The sequence below is a fragment of the Necator americanus genome, chromosome IV (genome assembly GCF_031761385.1).
Source record: "Necator americanus strain Aroian chromosome IV, whole genome shotgun sequence".
Lineage (NCBI taxonomy): Eukaryota > Metazoa > Nematoda > Chromadorea > Rhabditida > Ancylostomatidae > Necator > Necator americanus.
The window spans coordinates 12,639,172-12,646,028 of record NC_087374.1 but is presented as its reverse complement, the minus strand read 5'-3'; positions in this window follow the sequence as shown (position 1 = coordinate 12,646,028).

The following is a 6,857-nucleotide window of genomic DNA, read 5'->3' as shown; positions in this document are numbered from 1 at the left end:
TAATGAGGTTGTTTGTACTAGAGAAGAGAGTAAAGTTGATTTAGGGGCAAATTTTTTCTATCTTTAACGGGAATGAAAAGAGCAATCAGACGCTGTATGAAAGTGAAAGTATTGTCATAATAGAATTTCTAAAGTAATACAAAACGATGTAATGAAAAAAAAAGAGGCATTTTATTTTTACGAAAAGGCCCCCAAAAAAGGAACAGCAAAGAGGAAAGGGAACGATTCCAAATAATTCGAGATCCAACAGCTAAATTACAGTCATGAAATTATTTTTTAAATACCGAGCATCGTCAGGGTTTACGATGTCGGGGTCTTTGCACGAATAGATAGAGGCAGGCTGTAGTACACGATTACGAGCTTCATCATGCTCAATTCTTCCTAACGATCCGGAAAAAAGCGTGCGAAATAATCTTGTGTGATCCTGTCTCCCCAACAATGCTACTTATTGCGTGTGATGTTGTCACGTGAAATTCGCCGTGTTAATCCAGAAAGAACTGCTGGGTAGCCTTAATTGCACCGATGTACCCAACGATACAACTTATTACCGGTGCGTCTATGATACGATGAGGGTGGAGCAGTTTCTGCTACTTACTGCAGCTTTATCAGTTGGACTGCGGATGTTGGAGGACGACAAGGTGGTCCGGATTCTGCTGCGTAATAAGTTTCACTAGGGAGAATCGGTGCAACCAAGGCTGTTTCGAAATCCTCTCTCTGGATTACCTGTGGGAACTGACCATGACTGCGTTCATATTCGTGTGCAAGAGTTTTCCGATTTATTATTTATATTATATATTTAGTACACTACACAATCAATGGATTTTATTTATTTATTTATTTAATATTGATATGGGTCGTTCATATATCTATGCCTTACAAAAAAAAAACGACATCGTACGTACAGTTATCATAAATTGAAGCCACCTACCTGAAATGTACGGTTACTAGGTCCCTGTTTAAATGGGGACCAGTTCACGCTCGAAAACAGAGCGAAACTTAAAAAATCAACATAACACCCGAGTTTTTATATAAATATTTTTCAAGTCTTGCTGCACACTCTCAGAAGATTTAAAAGAGATACCTTTGACAGCGTGGTGAGGAGAGCCGTATGATAAAAAATTTATTTTGACCTCAAAATACAACTGAATTTTAAAAACAAAACTGCTATCGTTGAGTCACACGGAGATGTTGAAGACGAATGCGGCGTGCATGCACGTCAGTGTTAAAATATGAATTGAATTTTAAACGATGTGAAATAAGAGGGCGTGTTCTGTCCTCATTGCGTCCTCATTTCCTCATTACGAAAAGTATGCGATAGTTTGATAGAAGTAAAAGTAGTAGGCGTATCATCCGTACGTTTCACACGAAATCAAATAGATCAGCTAAAAGCGTTTGGTGGAGCTAATGTGAAGTGAGGATTTTTTTTTTTTGAAATGAGGTTCCAATTTTGTACGTTGTACATAATTTTGGGTGGTTTTTTTCTGCAAAAAAATATTGCACAGAAACTAACATTTAACAGATTCTTCCTATTCTGTAACGGTACGATAGAATAATTTAATAAATAAATAATATAATAATATTTCCACCTCTATTTAATTTGTTATTTAATTTTATCATAATTTTAAATTTAACTGGATAAAGAAAGGCCACTAAAAACCCGATTAATTTCTCCAAGACTGTTTGAATGGAAAGAATCCACAACTAATGAGAAGAAAGACTTCAAGCTTCTCCAAAAGTTTCTCTAAGTTTAAGACGAAATTTGTTTATTTCTTTTTAATCAGATTGTTCTGACATTAAAGGCATCACCCCACGAATCTGAGGTGGTGCGGATTTCAAGTGGAGTATCCGTATACGGGATGGGAGACTATGGAGAAGGGGTGATTCCGTCCATTTCTTGCTAATTACCGTAAAAAACGGCCCGGAAGATGCTGGCGCGCTCCAATCGAGCTCGTTGTAGAAAATAGCGCGCCGGAATGCTCGTTGCCGTATCTTCCGGAATCACCCTTCCTCCATAGTCTTCCATCCCGTATACGAATACTCCACCTGAAATCCGTACCACCTCGGATTCGTGGGGTGATGCCTTTAACATTTGATAATATGAGCCTACAGTGAAAAAAAAATTACTTCGACTACGAAGAATTAGCTATATTCAAAAACTAGAATATTTGTAGTGGAACAAAATATAAATTTCAAATAAATAGATTTAAATTGAATAAACTCCCAATCTAATTTTTCAAATTTTAAATGAATAAGTTTAAATTAGAGAAATAAGTGAAGATCTAAATGTTACAGTAGAATAAAGAAGCCCAGTCGTTTAACTTTACGTCCAAAATAACCGAATTTGTTTGTGTTTGCTGTTTGCTCTTATGTTTGCTGTTATTTGTTATTTGCTATTATGTTATTATTATATTGTGTTTGCTTTTTGAGGCGTAAAAAACTGACCTTCCTTGAATCCTGACACAATGACGAAGGCGTAGTAATAGTAATGAGAATAATATTTAAGAGGGACATTTTCGAGAAAACGATAGCACCGACCGAAAGACCATTGAGATCTCTCCGAAAGCGTCTCGATTTTTTCTTATCCTGCGAAATAACCACAGAATTGGTGGCCCAAGCCAAAAATCTTGAGAAAAGTTAAGAAAATCGAACTGGTCCTGGTCCCTTTCAAATAGCTTTGTATCGAAAAACGATCTGCTATTGTGGATCCGAGATCAGAGTGAAAAAATTGGATCTTTGAACAAATGAATTTACAAGAACGAAGAAGACGAATATGAATGCGTAGCTCACGTGACATGTGATTAAGGGCGATTCTTCAAAAACTACTGTTAAGAAAATAGATAGCAAATTTTTTGCATCGTTTGTCCTGATAATAGTCGAGGACGAAACGAAATATTACGTATGTACGAAATATTCTCACAAAGGAACTCATCAATGTTACTAAGGATACAATATCCAGACTACACAAACAACGGGCAATTGTATTGTAATTGTTTATCTAACTCTAAGCGCAAGATTAAATGGATTGTATATATAGTGCAGACAGAGGACATCAGGCATATACTTGTAGTTATTCCTGGAATAGCTTGCATTCTACTTGTCTGGAATTTGTTGAAAGATTCGAGATGAATTCTGTGCACAGGGAATTATAACTGCGCGACCTGCTGTGGGTCTGAATGCGTTCAGTTGCAACGCACCACCTTTGTGCACACGCCGCGTCCTGGTGCGAGCGCTCGACGGTCTCTGATGTCTTGTCACTCGCCCATTAAATCTCGACGTCATGAACAAATAAGAAAAAAAGATCCCAACACTCAAAGCATTGGCAGAATGCAAATATTTGACAGCACTTCTTCTTTTTTGACCTACGACTGATGTACGTTCAGTTTGTATTAGCGATTACGTAAGCAGCAACCGTTCCCGACACGAACTTTCCAGAATCAGTGAAGATTTCGATCACATACCGGTTCTGTAGATACCGAAAAAAGAAAAAATATGCTAACAAAGCAACCGAAACAGAATATTACACAGGTGTGGGCGGACAGGAGAAAAAACAGGCTTGCGCTCAACGGTGCGTGCACGACGCTGCAACCTGCTCCGCCCATTGCGCTCGCGTCATGCCGCGTCAAGTTTCAGCGCGAAATTACACGCGACATTTTAATTCTTTGACGTCGTTTCTGATGTCAAAAGAGCAAAAAATGGAAGAGGGTGTTGCGAAGTGCGTGAAAGAATTTAACGGTGGAATTCTCCCCGAGCAATTTCATGAAAACATTGTAACTATAGTTGAGGCTCATAAAATATAAGTATAAATATAAATATTACACAAAAACTGAGCAACAATGCCAGTGGAGGGAAATTTTGGGAGGAGCAGACCTGCTAGACAATAGGAGAAATTGAGTTCTCTGCCAGGCAACGAAAACACTGACATTGACTCTCCTCGACAGAAAAAAAGGTGAAAATTCTAAGCAGATGTGCAAAGGACTCAGTGCATACCGATGAGGTTCTTAAACGAATGGAAAAAATAGTCGATGTTGAAAATCAATGTTTACGACAAATCCGAGTCCGAGGCAACAAACCTCCCGAAGAATGTGAGGTCAAGCGCATATCAGTTTACTTTAGAAAGTGACACTGATCTTAGAATGCACAGACATCAATGAGTAATTGTTTGAGAAACCTATTCGACTGACACTACCCATATCCAATTTCAATCAATTCTTGCCAATCGATAGATCAATCTATCGGGAAGCTGTAAGGAAAGGAAGGATATAATAACACTTTTTGATTCTTATTACGCTCCAAACGAAATCCATTTCAGAGGGGGATTTCAAGGATTTCGTGAAAAAAAAAATTGAGGCCTTACCAGGAGACAATCAAATGTTTTAGGAAATCGTGCTCTAGAAAGGTGGGGAGGAAAAGTGTGTGGTTGAAAAGGATAGAAAAAAAAGTATAAACAAAATTAATAATACTAGTAGATCATTTGCTGCCTGCCCTTTCAGATACAGAAACACGAGCTCTGAACAAAGGAGCGAAGAGAAAACTTTTGAACATTGTTTGAGAATTCTGAAACTCAAAGACTGATACTCCGTGGACGTAACGTATGGAAAAACCGCAAATATGTACTTCTTACGCTTCCGTGTCCGTCGTGTTTCTTGCTCTCTAAACTTTACTTGTATACGGGGACCATGTTTGTGAACATTTTTCTTAAAATAATTTTATTGATTCTTTCTATAAGCGCTTATAGATGCATAAATGGTTTTGTTCGAAATTTTGCTTTGATTTTTTTTTTGAAATTTTGAATTTTGAAATTTCGAAATGGGACCCTCACCTAGCTCTACGAACCAATAGGAGTGTCGCAGCGGTCCCATAGTGGGGAGCGCAACCGCCTACGCAATTCAACCACAAGTTAGATTCTGAGCATGTTGTTCGTTTGCACGTAGAACCGTGATGTCCGTTTGATTGGAGCACGTCAGAGAATCTATGCCGGACACATCACGTACCTGTTCCGTGTCTGCCATTCAATTAGAAATACGGACGGTTATTAGTGAGATGATTCTGTATAGATGTATAGATGTAAACAAGAGGGAGCACCGTTACGCACAAGACGTAACTCTCAATATTGATCAAAAGTATAAACGGGTCAGAGCGACATGAAGCACGGAGGAGTTGCCTAAGCTGCTGTTCTCCAAACGCCGCGGTGAAGAAAGCGACTGAAATCGAGGTGGGACCACCGCGAACTGCACGGCGAGTGATGCTAGCAAAGGTCCCACCTCAATTTCAACCGCTTCGCGCGCGGCAGAACACGCATTTGTACCGACCGTCGTGTCGTCTTGTCGACGCTAGTGTGGATACAGGGAATCCCGAGAGTGGTGAGTCTGCATAGTCAACGAAGATAATACTCCAGAGAGTGTCAGGAAGACAATAATGGGGAGATTTTGAAAAATGGGATATGTGGGGAGAAATCAAATTCTGACAGGGTCCATTTTTAAACATTGAAACTATGAGTCGCATAACGATCCCGTAACGCACTTCCCACATCTGCGCTGTGAAAATATTTACGTAGAGAGGATTCATAAATGCGAACGTTACTGCTTTTTAGAACTGTCGCGTTCGGTCGCGTCGAATCGCTGCGCTTTCAGTTAATAAATCGAATTGTACAAAGCTTGCACTGGAGTAAAGGATGGAATTTAAGAAATAATTTAACGCGACAAACATAAGGCTCAGATCAACATTGCACTCCAAAGCTGCCCAACGCAGGCAGAAAAAAAAGACGCCTTGATGAACGTGAGCAACTCTGAAAGAAATATGTTAGTGCGTCTGAAGAAGAACATCGGACAAATTACATTTTGCAGAAGCCCGATGGAAAGTAAGTAGACGGAGGTAAGGGATGCATTAGTGAAATGAATTACTACAGAAAAAACACATATATCATTCGAGAAAATAAAATAAGAATTTCATAATCATAATTGGCGGCGGAGATGGCGTCATGCGGAATTAACATGTAGTTCCTTTTGTGTTTTGTTTTTTCCCTTAGGAAAAAAAACCGCTGCAGTGAGAAAAATTTTGTATTTATATGGGAACATTCTTATGTGAAATATAGCAGATTTTAGAGATAATAGCAATAAATCATTTCTGCGCTACATTGCAACAAGAACCTCCCGTTGCAACTCTTTTGAAGGAGGCGATCTTGGAATTTTCCTCTATAGGTTCTTCGTACTGTTATTGAGGTGTTGGAGAAGTCATGACGCATTTTTCCAGCCGAGAGTGCTAGTGGATCTTTGGAAACGCTAGAGTCATTTGGATCGATGTTATTGTCAAGTTATTTGATAGCTGACACCTCCAAGTTTCTTCCGTAAAAGAAAGAATTAAGTGATTTGGGTGAGTTCTGCAAATTTTAGTTGGAGGACCAAATTGTGCATTTCGCGATATTTTAAAGGTTTTATTTTCGTAAAGAAAAGAACGCATGTGAAAAGTTACGTAAAGTTTACGGTGTTACAATGCTCTACAAGAACGTCGATGCCAACGATGGTTCACGAAATTCCGTGCAGGTTATTTTGATCTCCACGATGCTCTTCGGTCGAAGAGATCTACTGAGATTGAAATGAAAGGCATCGATCGAGTTAAATTCATGTTATGCGATACGAGAGATTCCAGAAACATTAAACATCCATCGTTCAACCATTCATGATCATCCTAAGAATCCGGGATACGTTGTGTCGTGCGCGACCACCGACGCGAGACGTGAGTTTCACAACGGCAGTCAATTGTCCTCAAAAATTATTGCAGCTTGGTTTGTTTTGGGATCTGTTTGCTACTCGCTGATCCTACGCCACCAGATTTCCTCTTGTTTCGTGCCTTTTCAAAAT